This window comes from Phacochoerus africanus, chromosome 1, assembly GCF_016906955.1.
Source record: "Phacochoerus africanus isolate WHEZ1 chromosome 1, ROS_Pafr_v1, whole genome shotgun sequence".
In the NCBI taxonomy this organism is placed as follows: domain Eukaryota; kingdom Metazoa; phylum Chordata; class Mammalia; order Artiodactyla; family Suidae; genus Phacochoerus; species Phacochoerus africanus.
Genome location: NC_062544.1, coordinates 270,838,846 through 270,861,147, shown reverse-complemented (window position 1 = coordinate 270,861,147; position 22,302 = coordinate 270,838,846). Strand labels below are relative to the sequence as shown.

General features: G+C 35.2%; 1 non-coding gene across 1 annotated transcript; it reads right to left on the bottom strand.

Moving 5' to 3' along the window:
* Positions 1 to 2,547: 2,547 nt before the first annotated feature.
* LOC125113816 (U6 spliceosomal RNA) lies at positions 2,548 to 2,652 on the bottom strand. The gene has a single exon (XR_007131611.1). It is a non-coding gene; the product is annotated as a U6 spliceosomal RNA (small nuclear RNA).
* Positions 2,653 to 22,302: the final 19,650 nt, after the last annotated feature.

Genomic DNA, 22,302 nt, shown 5'->3' with positions numbered 1-22,302 from the left:
ATGGAGTCAGGATTTGAGTCGAGATATTGGGTCTACAGAGTCCATGTATTTAACTACAAAGGCTAAGCAGACTTTCCTGTGCCCTGTGCTAAACCCACCCCAAAACAGGGTGCCCATTGGACAATACATTTGCAGATTATTTGTTAATTGCAATTAACTGTGCATTAAAATACCTAAAAACATAAAATCTGTCTATGTCAAAGTGGCTTGACTTCATTGACGGCATTAGATGAGTTGAGTGATGATGTCACATCCGTAGAGACTAAAGCAAATGCAACTCACCACCTTTACTGAAAACCACACTATTTTAATTATTACTGAATCTTAAATCCAAAAGCTTATTAACCCTGCTAGAAGTAATTTATTGATATATTCCCCACCCCCTCATAAACTCATAGTTGGCTTTCAAGATAGAATGTCACTTAAATAATTTTGCTGCCAAATTCTTGAAAAGAATACTGTGATGCAAATACACAGCATTCACTAGTTTTTATTTCAATAGACATGTGGGAATCCATCAAATATTTGCTTGAAGAAAGAAGCTTTTGATATGCAACCCTTTTCCCTCAACATATTAGAGCCTTGATTTAATGCTGAAAGTAGAAAACCATAAAGAAATATAAAAAGCAGAGAGAAAGTAAGTTCACTGTTACAAAGAATTAAAGATATACGTGTAGTGCTATTTTTACAAGGCATAAAAAATGTTCATAAAATGCATTCTGTCACCTACCACTTCTCAGAGTCCTAGAAAAGTGCAACTCAGCAACATTTTTATATTTCTTAAATATAGATTCTTATGGAATTTTAGTATCAAACAGAAGAAATTACATCACCTAATCCTTCCTCTCAGATTTTTATTTCTTTACCCAGTAAAATAGAATTTATTTCCAACTTTAAAATCTGAACCATTTTCAAGTCCAGCTGTTAAGGATTATATGGTAATTCCTATAAAACCAACTTACATTGGCTTTATGTTGGCAACCTGAGTTGACAGAAATAATAAACATGTTTTAGGATTTACAGTGCAAAACAAAAATTGGATTATAGTTGTACACACAGGTATAATAAATACTAATGAGTAGCCCCTCATTTTCTAAGGCTTCTGCTATTTAATAATGTGATCTACCTGATTATAATTGTTTTGTAAATCACAAATACAAAAGAAAAAGTGCAAATGCAGTTCATGTGAATTATTTGGGGTTCAGTGGTGAAAAACAAACCGCTCTGCATGTTTTAAGCAGGTATGAGTAACAAAGTTGAATTTTCTGCTTGGAAATCATTAGAAGGACTTACTTGCATCTTATCCTGGTCAGCTTTCCCAGGAATAAGTCTCAGATCTCGAGAGGAACTGACTGTCCATGGAGCAATCTCTTGGGCACAGTCTGGGTGTTACCAAACACCATATACAGTATGTTTAAAAACATACAGTCATAGTGACAATCTAGGGATCTGGGACCTGGAATCAGGATGTAATTCACTTCTAGAACCCTGGTTGCTCAAGTACCTGGGAAATGTTAAATGTTAACTTTTCAGTCCCGGGCTCAGTGGGAATCCAGCAGATCTAGAAAAACTTTAAAGCCTCTTTCTCTGAACTATTTTATGAATCTAAATATTATTTGGTTATTTTAACATAAACAAAATTAAAGTTGTAATAAATAATAAACAAACAACAAAACTCCTGAAATTGATGCCTTAACATTACCTATAATATCTGTAACTAAACTGTTTTGTGGCTCTATTAAATTGATAATTCTAAATATGCCTCTCAAAAAAGATATAACTGGTATTTCAGTCCTTTCTAGTACCCCTGAGTATAGACGTCAAAAGTAATAGGGAGCCATAAAGATCAGTTTCCAGCAAAGGTTTAAAAAAAAAATGTAATCTGTAGATAACTCTGGTGGCTATTAAGACAGTGACAAAATTGACAGGTAGGGTCTACATAAGAAGTCGTGTTCAACACAGACTTTGGTAGTGGGATTCATAAAGGGGAAAACATTGTCAAATTTTATTGCCAACACGAATTATTTTAGATGACAATTCCACTTTGGAAAACTACAATCAATTAATCAATGAGTTTCTGCTGAAATTGTAATAGGAGATCAGACACAGCACATTCTAGATAACTTGTCAGAAAAGCAAAGAATAAAATACAGCCCATGTGCTAAAAGTGTTTAATGTCTAGTAGTTCCTGTCGTGGCGCAGTGGTTAACGATTCCGACTAGGAACCATGAAGTGGCGGGTTCAATCCCTGGCCTTGCTCAGTGGGTTAAGGATCCGGCATTGCCGTGAGCTGGGGTGTAGATCCCAGACGCGGCTCAGATCCTGAGTTGTTGTGGCTGTGGTGTAGGCCAGCGGCTACAGCTCCGATTAGACCCCTAGCCTGGGAACCTCCATATGCCGCAGGAAGCGGCCCTAGTAAAGACAAAAAAAATGTCATTTAATGTCTAATGACATTTGGGATGTTGCACATATTTTAATGATTTTTTATTTTCTCCTTTATAGTTGGTTTACAGTGTTCTGTCAATTTTCTACTGTAAAACAAAGTGAAAAAATATGGAACACTTCAGGAATTTGTGTGTCATCCTTGCGCAGGGGCCATGCTAATCTTCTTTGTATCATTCCAATTCTAGTATATGTTCTGCCGGAGTGAGCGCAAATTGCATATTTCTTAGAAAGAATGTAAAATAATATTCCATTATGATAATAATTAGACTTACTGTTTTCTTAGTAGAATGTCAACTGTGATATTTTTAACTGGCTTATCTTTAGAAAAACTTAATAAAATTACACCAATTACATGGACTGGTGACTATGCTAGTGACTATTCACAAAGTTTTATAAAGAAAGGAGGCCAAATGACCTATTTCCATGCTTTTTAAAATTTATCTTCCTCAGAGATTCTTATAAAGATTTAAAAAATGTTCATTTGTGCTCTTATGGTGGATTTGTTTATTCTCTGGTCTTCAAAAAAATTTCAGGGAGTTCTCCTGTGGTTCAGTAGGTTAAGGATCCAGCATAGTTACTACTGTGGCTCAGGTCACTGCTGTAGCTCGAGTTTAATCACTGTCCCAGGAATTTTGCATGTCATAGATGAGGACAAAAAAACAAAAACAAACTCACCATATCCTTCAGGTAGAATTGTTCACTGTTTATTTTTTAATCAACAAACAAGTCAATCTTTTCAAATACTGAGAGGGGTTTTTCTAGCACCTGATGGAGTTAACATGTGTGGTCAAATGATCTAAAACTTTGTGATGTTCACAGGAGGCTACTCAGCAAATACATTTTAAATCTCAAATAAAAACATATTCTTTTTTCCAAGTTCAACAGTCTTGGCTATACACAGTACATCTGACGAGGAGTGAAAATTGGAGAGTTGCATTGTTGAATACTGAATCTTGGCTAGAAATCTGCTTCTTAAACTGCCATTTATTTTAATTTCAGTGACCAAATTAGCAGTCATGAAAATTTAAGTTGTGCAGAATAACTTGGCTCTTTACTGAAAAGCAAAAGAAAACAAACAAAACATTATACCTGATACTTTAAATCTGAAACCGCAATAAGCACATTTCGTATGGTCAAAGTCCTTCTTGTCTAATAACTACAGAGCATTTGTCACAATAGCTGAATGGGTCCATTGGTGATCATCTTGTCAATTAATCCTATAGCAGGGAAAACACTGTCAAAAAAGGTCATTTTCCTATCTTTATGGAAAATAAATTCAATAAACTTGGCTTTAAGCGTGTTAATAAAAATAACTACAATTTATCAAGGGCCTACCATTTATATTGTGCTATAAATATGTCCTAGTAAGTCTTTACAAAAACCTTGCAAGATTGGCCTAATCATGCTCACTTTGCAGATGAAGAAGACAGAGTGGAGCCAAGCTAAGCAGCTGAATCCAGAGCACATGCTAATGATGTCATGGCCAAGATTTGTCCAGCCTACATCAGTGTGGCTCAAAATCTTATTCACCATATCCAGATGCTCTTATTAGTTTGTATTCTAATGATACTAGAAAATGAAGGCCTTTACATTTACCTTTTCAGGATGCTGATAATCTGTCCTCAAAAATAACACAAACCAGGAGATCCTTGGTGGCTTAGTTGGGTTAAGGATCCCATGTTGTCATTGCTGTGGCAGGGGTTGGATCCTTGGCCCAGGAACTCCTGCATGCCAGGGGCATGCAAAAAAATAAACAAACAAAAAAAAACCTACAGATCAAAGTTGCATTAGCACTTCCAGCTAACTTCAAGTCAGAAAGTATCCCCTCAAGCTTTAAAATAAACTAAAATATAAGGTAAAATAAAATAAATTTAGGAGTTCTCTTGTGGTGCAGCCAGTTAAGAATCTGGTATTAGCACTGCAGTGGCTTGGGTTGCTACTGTGGCACGAGTTTAATTCCTGTCCTGGGAACTTCCACATGCTGTGGGCACGACCAAAATTAGTAAATAAAATAAAATAGGGGAAATTTTACAAAATAAATAAAATAAATTTAAATCAGAAAGTCTATTAAAATGCTTTTATAGAAAAATCAGGCAAAAAACCAAGAATACTCTAAAATTAGAAAGAATCTAAGGGTTTGAAGCTGCACAGAGAAACAATGCTCCTAAATCCAGGAGTGACAGTTAAAATTTTTCAGCATTGATTTGACACAGGTACTGATAAATCAGAATTATTAATGGGTTTAAGACATTACTAGAAGAAGAATAGCAGAATATAGTAAAAAAGGAGGGCTCCTGGGCTCTAATTTGGCTCCTCCCCTTAGAAGCTGTGGGCATTTGAACATTTTACTAAATCTACTGACCTCATTTTACTCACATCTGAAACAGAGAAAATAAAAACACCTAACAAAATGCACCATAGATATGTCTTGAGTATTCATGAACGGGTCAAGTGCTTTCACAGAATCTCTCATATAATGTTACCTTCCATTGTTATTGTTACATAGGATTAAAAATACTTAGGAAACAAAATTAGAGATAAAACTGTGAGAACTCTAATCAATACATGAAAAAGAATAATGATCAGAGCAAAATAAATACAAGTAGCATCAAATCTAATATTAATATGCAAATCTAAAATTAGTAACATTAGACCTATTCACATAAATTCTCTATCTCCCTTCCTCACTAAAGTACTTCCATAGCTACAATTTTCCACGCAAAATTTAAAAATTTGTTTTGCTGATATAAGAAGGCATTTTGCCCCTATTTCTTCTCTTTTAACTGATGATTCAGTTCCTTTCCAAATAAAAGATTTAAAATAATCTCCATAGCCTCTCAGTTTCATAATCCCAGATCCTCTCTTCTGACTCTTGTCATGATCCCAGAGATTCAAAGAAACTTAAAGGCTTAACAAGGAAAATAAATATTTGTGTTACGTTCCTGTCATTTATGTAAATAATGTTATAAATATGTTTTTACCAAGACTTTACTACATCTCAAAGCTTTACTGCATCTCAAAGCTTATCATGCACATCTGGCAGATTGAGAATTTTTCAGATGAGCAACTGTCTGGTATATGGCAATGCCCTTCTAGAATATGGAGCATTTAGAGTGATGAGTCGGGGTTGGGTGGGGGTCTTTGGAGACAAAACAACTGTGGTCAGCAAGACTCTTAACTGTACCAGTTGCTAGTTTAGGCAAATTCCTCAATCTCTGTGTGTCTCTTTTATCTATAAAATTCAAGCAGAGTCCTGGCCCCATTCATGGAATGCAAAAACTTTCTCTGAGAAGACACAGTAACTCTCTCTCTCTCACTTCACTAATAAAATTAAAGCAGTAATCCAAGTTACAAGTATACTTCCCCAAATTTATTGATAAATACCTCAATTTTCCCTGAGCCCTCTGCTTTATCCCCCTTTTGGTGTTAACATATTTAGCTATTATAAATATGAAATATTTAGTTAACATCTGAACTTCAGGAAAACAATATTTTTGAGTGTACATACACAATCCCAAATATTGCATAGGACATAATTATACTAAAAATAAAAAGTTTATTTGAAATTCAATTTAACTGAGTACCCTGTATTCATTTGGCAAATTTTCTCCATTCTATCTCTCTAACTATTCCAAGCAAGAATGATTTGAAATTTGATACATATTATTTAAAAAAAATTGAATTGAAAAAATATAGAAAATTTTATTGCTGAAAGTCAAAAGTTACATAAAAATCATTAAATTGGGTAAAAATAACTCTAAATCAGTTACGGTGCAACTCTACTTTGGTGTACAACGTATTTCTTCTTCCCCTCTCCCTAACAAAAAGGAAATACTTTAAAATGTTAATTGAAACAAAACATTTTTAAGTGAATTTTCAAAGAGGTGATCACAGAAATGGATTTTCTTTTCACAGAATACATAAGTTCAGTTTGCCAAATTATTTTATTTGATGCCTGAGTAATTTTTTAGCATGGGAGAATGATAGGATTTGATAACGCAATATATGTGCCAAATGTTCAACAGCAAGGCAGTTCTGCCAAAGAAGTAACATTTCTTATAGTACTTGGAGATGGGAACTTTTTCTCTAAAAATAGCTCCATTTTGGAAGCTCATGCCTTTTCAACAACAACACAAAGGAATTACCTCCTTAGATCTTAAGTCGCACAATTAAGTTACTCAAAGAAATTTATTATAATTTGATGTTCTAAGCAGAATATATGTTTATTGCCAGATAACTACCTTGAAGAGTAGAAGTGGGAATGAATAAGTCTTAGAGGATATTACCCTCCTAAGAAAAGGAGAAAATCACATAAATTACTTTATATTTTGGTGTGCCCTCATAGCAGTACTCAATCACATGCTTCGCTCAAATTTTGTTTTGTTTGTATCTACAACATCCATACTTGAGGAAAATGCATTTCCAGGCTCAGATAAATGGTTAATTTGGAACAAAAACTGACTGAATCTTGGACTCCAGAAGAAAATCATGCGGAAACTATAACATAGCATTCGATATCAGTTAGCATCAAGATTACACTAACAAGTCAGGAAGAAGAAAATCATTCAAAATATTTGAAGAAAGCAAAATTTGGAGAAATCATTTGTAAGGACCTTTCTAAAGATCAGAATTCTGGATGAAAAGAAGACTGTATAGATTAAAAGTACACACATATATACACCTGGAAATGGACACAAACCAAACCACCATTAAACTGAACATGAGAGGTAAGATCCAGTCACACCAAACACTGAGATTAGGGACTATGAGACTGACCACATAACAGGCCCAATTCGATTAAACATGAGGATCGGAAACATAAAAGGGTAGAGGCAAATTGGAGAACTCCAATCAGAAATATTTGAAATTCAAATCAAGAGAGACTCTACAGTCCAAGCTGATAGGCTGACATGGGAAAACATCAAGAGAGAAAAGGAGGCCAAATAGTGAGTAGTCCGTCCTTTTTTGTTGATTTCTCATTGACCTTAGGCCTATGATTTACAGATTCTCCCCACTATATTCCCATGAAATGAAAAAATTTAAGACATAACCTACCAGACAAGATGAAGCTAGTATATTTCTTTACAGTTGAATCAGAATTTCTTAATACCTTTCCCTTTGTTATCTCACCAATTACTCAGAACCACCGTGCAAGGCTGGGCTTATAGTTTGAGCTGAACCAAAATATGGATGTCTTAGTCAGATTGTGTTGCTACAACAAACTCCATAGATTGAGTGGCTTAAACAAAGTTAATTTCTCACAGTTCTAGAGGCTGAGAAGCCCAAGATCAAGGTGCTGGAAGATTCCATATGTGGTAAGAGTCCCAGGTCAGGTTCATTAGGTAGCAACTTCTTACTGTGTCTTCCATGGGATAAAGAGTAGAGGGTTATTTTTATAAGGGGACTGATCCCATTCATGAGGGCCCCCTCTTCATAGCTAATCACCCCCAAAAGCCCCACCTCCAAATGCTATCACACTGGGCATTTAATATAAGAATTTTGGGAGGATATAAACATTTGGTCTATAGCAACAGATAAAAGGAGATTCTGAAGGAATAGTGATCAGAGCCAAAATCGGGGCTTCTGATACTAACTATTCAAGAAAAGCACAAGTTACATATTTTGAAAGTATCTTAAAATGTATTTATTTAAATGATAGATATAAGATAAAAAGGCAGAACATGTGAAATTTGAGGGTTGGACTCTGGGAAGAACTCTCACATGTTTAAGGAACCCTTGCACCTGAAGCTAGAGTTGCCAAGCTTACCAAAAACAGCAAAAAATACAGACATCTATTGAACTGAAATTTCAAATAGGAGTTCCCACTGTGGTTCAGTGGTAATTAAACTGACTAGGATCCATGAGGATATGAGTTTGATTCCCTGGCCTTGCTCAGTAGGTTACGGATCTGGTGTTGCTATGAGCTGTGGTGTAGGTCACAGAAGCAGCCCAAATCCCTCATCGTTACGGCTGTGGTATAGGCCAGCAAGCTACAGCTCAGATTTGACCCCTAGCCTGGGAACTTCCATATGCCATGGGAGTGGCCCTAAAAATAACTTTTAAAAAAGCAGACACTTCAAATAAATAATATGCTTTTTTCCTTTTTAGTATAAATGTGTCTTAGTGGTTGGTCTAACTATGTCCAAGTTTTAGTATAAGTGTGTCCTGACATTTTGGTCATTTTTACACTTAAAAATATTTTATTTTCTGAAGTTCAAACTGACTTGGGCATCTTGTGTTTACCTGGCAACCCTCCTTGAAACATAACGATGGCCTCTAGCTACAGGGGGTTTAGAGTATGCTCAGTAACTGATTTAAAAATTTCACTGTTGCAATAAAGTCTTATGGAAATGTATGGCCTGATCTTTAATTGTGATAAATTGAAGGGTTGTATCCACAAGTTGGAAGAATAGCACAGTGGGAGGAGCAACAACACTCTAAAAATGTTGGTCTCCAGACCAAAAGTAATGAAGTAGAACAGAGAAGGAGAGTGACCAGAAGCCAAAGTGTTGGCCAAGGGGACAGAGAGGCTTGTGGCATGTAGAAGCCTGTCTTGGTATTTCCACAGACACACAGGGGATAGGGGAGGGAAACCTCATGAAATACTGGACTTATGGTAGCAAGGCAGAGAATGGGGCTGAATTATTGGTCTATGAAGATTACAGAAATATGACACCTTACAACAAGATGAAACTCCCCTTGCACATTAATCTAGAAAACTCCTCTAATATTAGTGACCATGCTTGTCTGATCCACTAATAAATACAATAACAACAAGATGAGTGGTATAGGCAATTAGTTATTTCCACTAAAATGTGTTGTCTATCTTCCCATGGGTTCTTCAACTTCTCTACAGGTTTTACATGGGGAAAATAATACATATTTTTCATAGTCATCTTAGTCTATCCAAGATCTGGCTTCCTCATCTGTAAAATGGGAAGACTCAGTCTTAAAAGAATATTAGTGTAACTGAGTGGGACCCTATGGGGCCTTCCTGGAACTGACTCCACCTCATCCCTCACCGCCCCCACCCCCAATGTCCTCTGTCTGCCTCTTGTCTATAGAAAAACTTTAGCTTCCTAGGCCTTCCCCAAGTTCCAAAGAGTAAATCTAGAGAAGTGAGAAAATGCAGAAAGGAAAACAGTCCAATAAGACAATATAATAACAGTTGAGCCATTAAAGTCAAGGACTTTTAGTTCCTCCTCTGAAGTGTTTTGCAGATACTGAAACCCCAACCAGGAGGAAGAAGTTAACTGGATGCTGCTCACAAGCAGGTAGACCTCAGACCAGTTAGAACAAGAGAGTTGTTGGTGGTGATTCCCAATTACCTCACCATGAGTTGATCATATACCCAACACCCACCCCCTTCTCCCTGTCTTTAAACATCTTCTCTAAACCCATCTGGGAGGTCAGGCCTTTTGAGCACTAGTGACTGGACTCGTGCTTGGCTCCCTGCACTTTTCTTTACCACAACACTAGGTCTTAGATTGGCTTTCTGTGCACAGGCAAGCAGACCTAAGTTTGAATTGGTAGCATTAGCAGACTGAAAGAAGTAATACTTCTAAGGCAACACAAGGGACCCAGCACCTGGAAATCATTCCATTTTGCATTTCCTTCCCCTTCTTTCTATTTCTACAAGTCATTTGATCTGTAAATTTGATAAAGTTACATTAGCTTTAAAGCTCTTAGTTTTAGCCAAAGTACCAGAAGTAAGTTATTTGTTTTTACCTTTCTTTTTTTTTTTTTTTTTTTTGGTCTTATTAGGGCTGTACCCATGGTATATGGAGGTTCCCAGACTAGGGGTCAAATAGGAGCTGTAGCTGCAGACCTATAGCACAGTCACATGGGATCAGAGCCTCTTCTGTGAAGTACACCACAGCTCATAGCAATGCCAGAACTTTAATTGGATCACTGAGCAAGGCCAGGGATTGAACCTGGGTCCTTGTGGATGCTAGTTAGATTCGTTTCTGCTGAGCCACAACAGGAACTCAAGAAGTAAGTTATTTCTTAGTCTCCTTCACATTCAAATATTTTATTATTGAGGCAGAAAGAACCTTGAGAAGATAGATACTCTACCATGAAATCAATGTCATAAGTAAAATTCCATCAGGAATTAAAATTTTCCCCAGAAGCAGGGAAGGATTGCAAAACAAAAGAATATCACTATGTGAGGCTTAATGATTTTTACTAAAACCAGTGTTAAAATAAGACAACATGAAACATTTGGACTTGGAAGTACAAAGAAAAAGATATATGACTGAAAGTGATATTTATTTTGCTCACACATTTTCTAATATATTTTCATTTTATTTTGAAAAAATATTATTCAGTAATTTGAATAATAAAATAATAAAATTTTATTTTTATCATTAATAAAATTTATAATAAAATAAATAATTCTGTAATTACCTAATTTTTCATCTGGTTGGAGACTTAAAGAAAGACATTTCAATGAAAAGAATGTGAAAGGAGGAAAACTGTTGAATTAATTACATGATATCTATGAGGTCTATAAACTCAAAGCAGAATTTAGAAAAGCAGTTTGCTTCATTTAATGTATGAAAATTAAAACAAAATTAAAACAAATACCAGTAACATATATCACAATCTTAAAACTGATCATTTTAGAATCTGAAATATAAAGTTATTTCAATATTTTATTGCATATTTTTTGTGTAAAAATGATTAATAAGAATAAATGTCAAAAAAATTTTCAGGTAAACTCACTACAACTGAAATGGATACTGTAAAGTGAACTGTAATTCAAGCTTTACATTTACCTAATTTATTTTACAGGGGTGAAGCCAGTACTTTCCTTTTCACATTAATTTAGTTATTCATAAATATATTTTACATACACACACAGACACATATATTTTTTTGTGCCTAATGTGATTATACCAGTTTGGGACTTAACAAATTTATTATTTTTTTTCCCTTTTATTTATTTATTTATTTTTACTGTACAGCAATGGTGACCCAGTTACACATACATGCATACATTCTTTTTTCTCATATTATCGTGTTCCATCATAAGTGACTAGACATAGTTCCCAGTGCTACATAGCAGAATCTCATTGCTAAACCATTCTGAATTTATTCTTTAAAGCTGTTTGAAATGGAAAAGTGCTACATAGTTTCAAAAGCCATGCAATGGTGTCATAAAACTACTATATGTTTCTTTTCAAATGATTTTCAATGTAAGCGTTTTGCAAAGTCCATTTCAGAAGTCATTAAAATAAATAAGGCCTGAGTGCTTTATTCCCTATGTAGAACTATTAAACCTTACTCCAAACTTTGCAAATGAAATATCGAATACGCTACACACTATAAATATTTTAATCATTTCAAATTACATGCACTTGAGTACTTGTTTATGTTTTTTAGTTCATTTTATGACACACTATCTTTTATTATTTGAAAAAACATCTAAGTTGATAGAAACAAAATCATTTGTTAAGAATAATATTTTTCTTCAAACATTCTATGTGTTATAAATTCTATGTGTGCACCAAATTCTATGTGTTATAAATTTTAGGATTTAATAGTCATAATTCAAAGTAAAAATATTTTGATAAACTGTAATACCTTTGAAAGAGGTATGCAGAAAGGTTAAATCATCCTCTTATATATCTTCTAGTATTACTATATTCTAGGAATATATTGATGTTCAAAATTTATTTTTCAATTTTGCAAAATATTTATGCTCATCAAAAAGTCAAATGATCTTCCAATCTCTGTCTTTGTCTTCTGCTTGAGAATAATTGAATTATTTAGAATGTACCGTTTTCAACTAAGTATTGGATATTACATTTGTATTTATAGTCTTAATTTTTAATATAATGCTTATGTTTCAATTAAAAGGCATTTATTATACCATATTTAATTGTGTACTTTCATTCTTTTATTGTCTAATAATACAAAGTTCATAAATGTCAAAAAAAAAAAACTAATTGATCTGAGACAGTCTATGCCTTTTCTCTTTAACAGTGATAGATTTTTGGTGTTTTGTTTTTACTTTTGGTGGAAAATCACACAAAACATTCATGTCTACAAAGCACTTTCTAAGTACAGTCTTGATTTACTGAGTCTTTATTCAAAAATGCTCCACACACATGCTTAATCCTCACAGCAACACAGTAAACTAATAAGCATTATCCCCACTTTATAGATACAAAAGCTAATACTTAATGAAATTCATTTTTCAAGTGCCTATGCATAATAAGAAGAGACATAGATTAAAAACCAAGTTATCCAACTAATACTCTAAATCCTAACACTTTCTCATCTACACTCAAAATTCACCCAATCGTGCCATTCTCACCTGAATTAAATGCATTATCTCTGCAAATAATAATACTAATATTGGCAGAGGTGGTCCTAGACACTACATTTCCATATATAAAAAGTGAAAATCTAAAACTATGCCATAGACATGTTTACCTGAAAGAAACAAATACCTTTGTATTTTATTCTAAATAGTTTTCTAAGAGATACTAACAAAAACTAAATGTTATACTATTTATTAAAATTCTCACTCCAAAATTAAGACACATATGAACAGATAAAACTTGAACGGATATTTTTAAGTTTTTACCAGATATACACTGATGACTGTTATTACGGAACTTTTCATCAACCCAAGAGTCTTTTTGAAAATTATACAACTTATTATTTAAAAATTTGAAACTATGAAACAGTTCAAATAGGGTTATCTTGTCTTACACTTATTAAATATTCAGTGCATTGAATTTGTACAGAACTTTTATATTTACACATCTTTCACAGCTTGAAATCAATCATGTTTGCATGTTACTTCATCAGAAAAACTTTGCCATTCAAAATCTGATTATTGATATTCCTCAATAATCAGAAATTAGAAATTTAGTCAACTCTTTTTTTTTTTTTTTTTTAGGGTTGCACCCACGACATGTGGAAGTTCTCAAGCTAGGGGTCTAATCAGGGAGCTAAAGCTGCCAGCTTACACCACAGCCACAGCAACACAGGATCCTTAACCCACTGAGCAAGGCCAGGGATCAAACCCACATCTTCATGGATACTAGTTGGGTTGATTACTGCTGAGCCACCATGGGAATTCCCATATAGTCAACTGTTTTACATTTATAGCCTATGCTTATTTAAGGAAAATATGGGTATATTTTGTACATATTTATAATACACATATGTGTGTATATGTACGCACACACACACACACACGCACACTCCCTAGAGAGTTGCTGAGGCAACCAGGACTTAACAGGTCAAGAGCCTCAAGAGATACATGTAAGTAAGCCAACGTCTGATTTGCCTACATCTGCAATCAGTTTCTTCCCTCAGGGCCCTGGTGATTTTTGTCCCCAGAAGAAAGATGGTGATATCATCCAAAGTTCAATCTAAGAAACCAGAAGAGTATTAAATACTAGCGCAGCTCTGGAAAGACAACATGGGAGTTTAGAGCTGACAAGCACTTCAAGAACTGATGTGCCCGGAATATATGGAAAAAAAAAAAAAGTAAAGAGAAATGAGTGTGACAATTGGAAGTTTGGCATTTTGAGACATTTGCAATATTGTTAAATATTATGGAGCAGTAAGTTAAGAAGCTAAGCTAAAATCTACTAAAATCCAGAGTGAAGTTTTCATAGACTTATGATACTAAGACGCCAAAATTGGAGTTCAGATCCAACCAGAGAAACACTTCAAGATCTTAGTTGGGACACGTGGAGATCTAAATCTTTAGAACAAGGTTGAAACAGAAATAGAATGAAATTTACTAACCTTGCAAGCAAGTCTTGACTCAGCTAAATCACCAAGTGGATTAAAGAGACTTGTTCCCAATCAGGCTGCTTGCCAAAACTTAGGATCAGCCTCTGTGGCAGAAGAGAACACTATGCAGAGACACTATAATTTTTTAGACTATAATAGTATTTTTATTGTTTGTACCAGGCAAAAGAAGACTATAAACATGACTAAAAAATGTTATAGTCAATGTAAATGGAAGAGCCAGTTACTGAAATAATAAAATATTAATTTTGCTTAATGACTTTGTAGCTATTAGGAACAATAGTTATGAAAATAATGTAGACAGAAAATTTAGAAAAACAGGGGACAAAATATATAAAGGGATGGATAATTTTGACCAAAATTTGTAATCAATCAAAAATGATTTGAATAGACAGTCTAAAACTAAGAACGGAATACCTAAAATTAAAAATTCAATGAATAGTTTTAGTAAAAGACTATAGCAGTTTAGAGGATTTTTGAACTAAAAGACATAATTAGTACAAAATAGTTAAGCAGAATCCAATGTAGGAAAATAAACTAGGGAGAAATGAAAGAAAATAAAATATAAATTGAAAATGCCTAATATGCATATAATTGGAGTGCCAGAAATAGAGGTGGTAGATGATATGGCAGAGCAATAGTCAAATAAATAGTAGCTAATAGTTTCCTAAATCCCAGATTCCAGAAATTCAGGGATTCTAAAGCATGAAAATGAAAAAAGGTGAAGAGGTAAGATGAGGAATGGAAACGATAAATAGAAAATAGGAGACATAGGGGAAAATGCACATTTTCTTCAAAGAGCTTTGATAAGATAGGTGACTGATCAACAAAAATGATGGATACTACTGACGATGGTGAATCTAATGGTGAATCTTTAATCTATAGGATAGCCTGAGTTTAAATCCTGCTCTGAAAGCATCACTGTGGTTTAGGGCAGGTTAATCTTTCATTCTGAGCCTAGGTTTCTTCATTTCATGAGATCCAAATTATTGCAAGAATCACAAAATATCAGAGTATAACAACACTTGTCAAAATTTCTGACACACCAAAGACATTCAAGAAATGCTAATATTACTTCCTCGATTTAAAGCAAAGAAAGAGAGAAAAAAATAAAGCAAAAGAAAGTCAAAATCTGAAAGTTGTCTATACTGTCTGCGGCATTCAGTCAACTAATTGCATGGGCTTTGACGTCACCTTTGTGGCTCCAGTGGGGTTAAAACCTGGCTAGTATCCATGAGGATGCTCGTTCAATCCCTGGCCTCATTCAGCGGGATAAGAATCTGATGTTGCTGGCTTAGGTCAAAGACGCTGATCTGATCAGGCTTGCTGTGACTGTGGCCGAGTCTGGCGGCTGCAGCTCCAATTTGACCTCTAGCCCAGAAACAGGTGCAGCCCCTGCCCCCCCCCAAATATATGTATAATAAATATAATTTAAAAAGAAAATTAAAAATAATTGCATCAGCCTTTGATTTTGAGCCCTCAAATCAGAGAAAAGGGTCAGAGAACTAGCCCATGAGCACCTGGCTCTCAAACACAAAATACTTTGTGTTGTCTCCTTGTGTCTCCCCACCTCCTTCCTCAACTTCAAATGTTACCTAAAGTTCTTTCTGACTTTTGTAAAGAAACCTTGCGCAAAAAGCCAGTAGAATAATTTTAAATTGGAAACAATCCTTGCTAACCTGTAAAATGCCTACTGGTTCCTTCCAGGGCATTTCATTATTTTTAATTTATGAAACCTCATTTATAGCACTTCTCATGAAATCTAAAAATAAACTGTCTTATTTTTTAAAAGAGGGGAAAATACAAATTGATATGAATTAATTATTTAGTCTAAATTATAAATAAAAAATATTGATAAATGGCTTTAACAGACACTCTAAGTACAGTTACATAAAGTCCAAAAGTACACTCAGTGCTTTTAATAGCAAGAAAGGATTTTAGCCAAGTTATTCTTTAAGCATAATGGACAGTTTAACGCTTCACTACTTCTTTTCCAGCTGTTAACTGCATGTTATTTTTGAAAGAGTGCTTCTTTTATCTAAAACATTTAGTCCAAAACATTCAAGTACACTCTGCTGCTTAAGGAAAAATGATGTTTTGAATGACCCATACTTTAAAGAACCTTAACGCAATTTACTATCCAAAAGAAGAAAAAAAATGTAGGGTTACACACAAATAGCTAGTCTAGAATTTTCTTTTTTCCTAAAATTCTAAGCATAAAATGAATAGGCAAAAATTAAGAAGGGCATTGTTTTATAAACACAAAATGACTAGAACATAACATAGATCACAAGAAATTTAGTGATTCTATGATAGAAAAACCTATTCATGATGAGCTCGGAAGGAGGTCCACTCTCAAGTTGATATTATCAAAATTCAGCATATGTTGCATTAAGAAGGCTAAGGATTCCAGGTCATCTGGATACATTAGTTTTTAAATGAATAGATATTGCCTCTTTGACACTACCAAATATAAATAGAGGAAATTAATACTAATAAAGTGTAGATAATGCTATACTGGAGCCAAGTGGTCATATTATAAGATGGATTAAGAGTTCTGAAGTCAACAAGATTCATCATCATAAGACATAGAGGTATAACTTGGCCACCAATGAAAGCAAAAGAAGTTGCTCTCACTGTCTCTTGAGCCAAATCCTGCACAGGAGCTATGGGCAGGGCTATTCTAAGATGACTGGAATCTATCCCCGACCATTTAGAGAGGGGTAAAATATAAACATACAAATAACCATAATACATGGAAACTTGTAAACATAATAGAGTTAAACGAGTTATTTTGCTGGCCTGGAGAGACTGGAAAAGCCCAGAAAGGTTTTTTGGATGAAGTGAGGTTTGAGCTGGGATTTAAATAGCACTTGTCAAATGCTAGTGTGTTTATGGGTCCCCTGAGGACCATGTTGATATACAGATTCTAATTCAGTAGGTCTAGATGAGACCAAAAATTCTGCATTTCTAAAAAGCTCCCAGGTGAAGCCATTGCTCTAGGTTCTGAGACTGCACTTTGAGGAGCAAGGCTTTAAAGGACAAATAAAATTGTATGTATTATCTTCCTAGGGTAATAAATAAAAGGCAAATGAAGTCCAGGCATAGAAAGTAGTTTGGGAAAATACACAGAAATAATAAAATGCACTATTTATTTAGGAAGAACAAATACCTAGTATGGCTGTTATGGTAAGTGGTCTAGATATAGTATTGTTGATTATGCTCTTAATTACCTTTTAAATTCACTTCCACCTACCCTGTGCTATTTATTCAATTTATACCTTAAATACCTTCCATTGAGAGACTGTAATAGCTACTTAACTGGGATTTCTTCTTGCATCTTCTTTCTCCTAGAATTTATTCTTCATAAGGTTTCTCATGTTATTTTTCTGAAGCACAAATTTTTGGCTCACTAACTCACATCAAGTAAAGAACAATACTACAGCAGAGCATAACCCAAGGTCTAATTCTTCTGGAGAACTTCCAGTCTACTGCTATCCCTGTGGACCACTGCATAGCAATGGCAGGTGACTTAAAGCTTTCTTAATGAGTCATATGAATTCACCCAACTGTATATTTGCACATGACGTCTTTTAGCCTGAAATATACTTGCTGACTGGAATAATCCTATACATTCTTCAAGATTAGCTATGTTTAATATTATGATCTCTTTCCTTCTCTTTTTCCCTCTGGTTCACTTTTTCCTCTGTTCTTTTCCTGTTTCACTGCTGCATGCATTCATTCAAAAACATTTTCTGGATATTTGCTATGTACCAGGCAATAAAGAATTTTGCTAAGATGTGGAAACAAACTAAATGTCCATAAATAAATGAATGGATTAAGAAGACGAGGTATGTATACACAATGGAATAATACTCAGCCATAAAAAAGAATGAAATAATGCCATTCACAGCAACATGGATGCAACTAGGGATTCTCATACTAAGTGAAGTAACTCATAAAGAGAAAGGCAAATACTGTATGATATCACTTACATGTGGAATCTAAAATATGGTACAAATGATGAACATATCTACAAACAGGCTCCAGACATAAAGAACAGACTTGTGATTGCCAAGGGGGTATAGGAGTTAGTGGGATAGACTTGGAGTTTGGGGTTAGTAGATACAAACTATTACATACAGAATGGATTATCAATGAGGTCCTGCTGTATAGCACAGGGAACTATAACCAGTCTCCTTGTATAGACTATGATGGAAAATAATATAAAAAATCATGTGCATATATATATATATATACACATCTGAATCACTTTGCTATACCACAGAAATTGGCACAACATTGCAAATCAACTATAGTTAAAGTTCTAAAATTTTAAAAAATTTTAAATTTAGCTAAGGCCCCAGCTAAGTTAGAGTACATAGGGGAGTGTGGGTTTTAAACAGATGACTGCTGTGTGTTATTCGCAGAAAAAGACAAATAAGTATAGCATCCCTTGGGGTGACAAAAAAAAATGGATGATCAAAAAACACCAGTACTTGGAGTTCCCGTCGTGGCTCAGTGGTTAACGAATCCGACTAGGAACCATGAGGTTGCGGGTTCGGTCCCTGCCCTTGCTCAGTGGGTTGACGATCCGGCGTTGCCGTGAGCTGTGGTGTAGGTTGCAGACGCGGCTCGGATCCCGCGTTGCTGTGGCTCTGGCGTAGGCTGGTGGCTGCAGCTCTGATTGGACCCCTAGCCTGGGAACCTCCATATGCCGCGGGAGCGGCCCAAGAAATAGCAACAACAACAACAACAACAACAAAAAGACAAAAGACAAAAAAAAAAAAACAAAAAAACACCAGTACTGTATTTTTTTTGTGGAAGAACCAGCTAATGTCGATACTAATTTTTCCTTTAGAGAAGGTAGTACATGTTCTCTAGTCCTCAAACCATTCCTTGGTCTGTTTGAGTCTTGCCACACTTGGGTTCATGACTTCTTTTTAAAGCAAGAAAGTGACATAAGCTACTTTCATCTTTGTAAAATCATTGGCCAAAAGTATGGGGAGCAAGTCAAAAAGTGACAAACACTGATAGAAGGCAACCAGCTATGAAAGTACTGCAATGGTCCTGGAGATAAATGAAGTTGGTCTGGATTGAGGATGGCATGAGTGAGGATAGGGACAAAGGGGTGAATTTCAAAGATATTTGTATTGTAGGTTAGCAGAATTTTTTCATTGTTTATGGAGCATGAAATGAATAGAGAAGTATAGAATGACTGCCAGAAATCTGGCTCGAATAACTGGAGCCTGACAGTCATATTATGAGAAACAAGATCTAAAATACTAACAGTTATGAAGCAAAGAAGAGATCATGAGACTAGTTTTGTATATACTAAGTTTCCAGTGTCTGTGAGATATCTTTGTAGGGATGGAGCTAAGGAAATAGCCTGGAACTAAGAAAAGAAGTTAGACTTGAAACTTGCCAGTATATATATGATAGATATATTTATGTAACAGGATGAAACCACATAGAAATAGTGTTTAAAATAAGAAAAGAAAAAAGCTTAAGAAGATAAAATCCTCATTGAATAATCGTAGGACAGGAAGGCAATTTGGCCTAAGGGACTCAGAAAGAATAAAACAATCTTCCTGTAAAAGAGACAGACACAAAAACATTTTTAAAAAATGGTACAGGAGGCAAGTATTTAAAGAAAGGGGGAGAGATAAATAAGAAATCCAATAAACTGGACCTAAAAACTTTCCGACAGAGTGTTGACATGGAGTTCACAGATCCTATTAGTGAGAGGAGTTTCAGAGGAGATATATCAGAGATATAAGCCAGATATATATATTTTATGACAAGGCAAGAAAAAAAGAAACATGAAAAATACTTTGTATGACCTTTGGCCTTCTCTTTCTCCTTTACTGTGTGTCACAACACATGTCTGCATTATGCATGGACCAAACCTCCCCCATCAGCAGAAACACCTGCTCAATCGCAAAGAGCAACATTTTCCTAGCAACAACAAGTCCTTCAAAAATAATACTCTTTCTCAGTTTTGTAAGGATCCGCAATGACCCATGGCCCACTACTCACTAGGTTGTATCAATTGTCACTAACATGTAATTACATATACGGCCCTCTGTCTCAAAAATTTATACAGTTGTGCTTTGACCTCTAATAGGTAGGACAGCTCTTGGAGCTTTCTGAGAGGATATTCCAGGGTTATAATTTACAATTGGGCTCAAATAAAATTTTCCATTTCTCTCTTAGATCAACTGACTAATTTTTTCATTGACCAAAGGATAGAAGGAGAAACAAAGGATGAAATGGTAAAACGAAGGAAGTTGGCTCTTTAAAGACTGGAAAACCAGCAGATGCTAGATTGAAATGGAGCAAACACAAAAGCATGTCCTAATGACCCTATGAAAATGAAAGGGCATGAGAGAAAGGAGAGAGGACTAGCCTTAGAAAGCCAAAGAATAAAACGCTCCCATTAAGACCAACGATCAAGTAGAATGGATGACTGAAAATGCAAACATTTTTGTAGAGTGAGAAGTTCCGGCAATTCAACTGTGATAGCTTCAGTTTTCCTTAAGTATAGGAATGAGGTGATATCCTTAAAAGGAGGGAGTTCCCACAGTGTTGCCATGAGTTAAGAATCCAACTGCATCATCTTAGGTCACTGCAGAGGCAGGGGTTCAATCCCCAGCCTAGTACAATGGGTTAAGGATCATCGGGTGTTGTCACAGCAGTGGTGTAGATCACAACTCCAGCTTACATTCCATCCCTGGCCCAGGAACTCCTCCATATGCCATGGATGTGGCCATTAAAAAAAAAAAGGAAGGACATTAATGCTTCTCAAATTACAGTTCATCCACACTTAGAGTAAGTTAGAATGCAAATATTAGAGCTCTGCATGACTTAATGAAATACGAGCATCTGTGTTTTCCTAAGCTACTTCAGATGATATTTAAACCCACTGAAGCTTGACAATCACTAACACAGGCGAAGGAAATAAATGAGTCATTTTATTCAGAGATTGCCTAATTTTCCTTAGAGAAGAATCCAAAGATATTGTCTTGAACTTTAGGCCTCAGATCACTCATCTTTCTTTGTTTCCTTATAAGTAGGGACCTTTGTTTCCTTTCCAGTGTTAAATCTGCACTTGTTCCTCAGCCAGTTCCTGATGGCTGTAAGGGCCACTGTGAGTTGATAATTGACCAGGATCCACCCAGGGCGGCACCCTTCCTTAGCTTCTCCATGACTGGCTACTAAGAGAAAGTCTGAATGTCTTTTTCTTTCTTTCTGTTTTGTTCCTTTATGGTTTATCATTATGATTTCTAAAGAGATGGCTAGAAGCGGTATACTGAGTTTTGATTGCTCACCATCAAATAGAGGTGGTTTTACTCTGCAATACTTCCAGCAGTAAAACCACATCGTAATTGCCTTCAACTCTAGCTATGTTTTTTATTCATGCTTTTATATCTACTACTCTGTGACTTTTACAAAAACTTCATGTATCATGACTGTGGTACAAAACGTCAATACATAAGCCACACCCATTATTCTGCCATCTTCGCAAAGTCGTTTCCAGGGTATAAGGAGCAGGGTGTCAAAAACCATCCCAATGAACTAGAAATCCTATCCTAAATTCTTCTTGTTAAAGCACTACCATTTCAAATAGATGAGCTTTTGGTTATATGTTTAACTAAAAGCTCCTTATAGACATTTCTTTACTAATTTCTGAAAGGCATAACTAAATGTTTATATTACTGAGGGTTATTAAATATTTATCCACAATCTACTGAAAAACTTTCAGAGCCACGCAGTTAGTGTGTAGAAAAAAAAAAGTTGGAATTCACAATTTTAGGAAGACCACTTGCTCTCAGTACACCCTTAGTGTTTGATTTTTATTTTATTTATTTAGGTTTTTTTGGCCATGTCCATGACATGTGGAAGTTCCCACACCAGAGATTTTACCAACACCACAGCAGTGACCCAATATAGCAGTGGCAATGCCAGATCCTTACCCAAGTCCCCACCAGGGAACTCTGGTACATTCTTAATGTTTCTTGACTTGATAGTGATTATCAATTGCAACAATCTGGGGGGTTTTTTGTTTTTTGTTTT